This window comes from Metarhizium robertsii, assembly GCF_000187425.2.
Source record: "Metarhizium robertsii ARSEF 23 chromosome Unknown MAA_Scf_8, whole genome shotgun sequence".
In the NCBI taxonomy this organism is placed as follows: domain Eukaryota; kingdom Fungi; phylum Ascomycota; class Sordariomycetes; order Hypocreales; family Clavicipitaceae; genus Metarhizium; species Metarhizium robertsii.
Genome location: NW_011942226.1, coordinates 318589 through 319990, shown reverse-complemented (window position 1 = coordinate 319990; position 1402 = coordinate 318589).

Here is a 1402-nt window from a genome sequence, read left to right as displayed (position 1 = left end):
CTCCGTCTGCCTCATGCAACAATCAAAGCCTCCCCCTCGTGCAAATACCTAGGTATTCAAATGGACACGAGACTCCGATGGGACTATCACCGCGAAAAGATGGAGGCAGGAGCAACGAAGCGGCTTTCAGCATTATCAGCACTGGCTTCATCGACATGGGGAATGGGTTTGGTCAACCTTCGACAGGTATACAGGGCGATGATCATACCTCAGATGCTATACGGGTGCTCAGCTTGGCACGTTCCCGGTAAAGGCCGCATAAATAGAGGCGCCTACATGATAGCTACCATCAGGAAGATCCAACGACGAGCAGCCCAAGTCATTACTGGAGCTTTTCGGACAACCGCGGGAGCGGCCGTAGATGTAGAAGCTCACCTACTTCCGGTACAACAACAACTTGAACAAACGGCTCTGGAGACAGCGATGCGTATTCAGAGAGCCCTCTGTATGAGGATATGGCTAAGGTTCCGGGAAATGTTAACATGACGAGATGGACACGCAAAGACCGTGATGAACACAGCCCTTTGGATCAACTCTCGAGCATCCTGGAACACAAATACGACTTGAAACTGGACAAACTCGAAAAACGCAAGCCGCATGTCGTCCCACCTTGGTGGATCCCTCCGTTCGTATGTATCAATGAATCAGCCGAGGGGGCAATCGAAGAACATGACGCCACAGATCCAGAGACCATATGCGTGTATACCGACGGAAGCGGAATCAACGGCCATGTTGGTGCAGCCGCGATAACACTGGAACCTCATATCCATGGCCTCCCAAATAAACGAACAGAATACATGGGAGCATCAAGCAAATCCACGGTATACGCAGCAGAACTTAGAGGGCTGGTATTAGCGCTCCAGATGGTACTTGACATCAATGCAGCGACAAACACACCCGGAAAATGCGTCATATTTACCGACAATCAGGCAGCGATCCAGGCAATGCGGAATCCCAAGAGCCCATCTGGACAATACATCCTTGCTGAAGCTATACAAGCATTTGACAAGCTCCGGGACCTAGGATGGGAGATACAATTCCGATGGATCCCAGCACATGTCGGAGTGCCTGGCAACGAGGCAGCCGATAAAGCAGCCAAGGAAGCTACTGGATACGATCCAAGCCAACAAGCCTCGGTGGACCCTCCTCAAGAACCAAATTGGCTTCAAACTCTCACTGCCACCACGAAATCTATCATTCGCACAACGATGAAGGAGGAGTGGAAACAGTCATGGGTTAAGGCCAAGCATGGGAGAGAACTCTTCCGACTTGGAATCCGGCCAGGAAAGAAATCATTAAACACCCATACAGATAAACATAGAGCGATCAGCTCCGTGATCACACAGATGCGGACAGGCAAAATAGGCCTCCTGGCCTACCTCCACGGAATCAACAGAGCGGA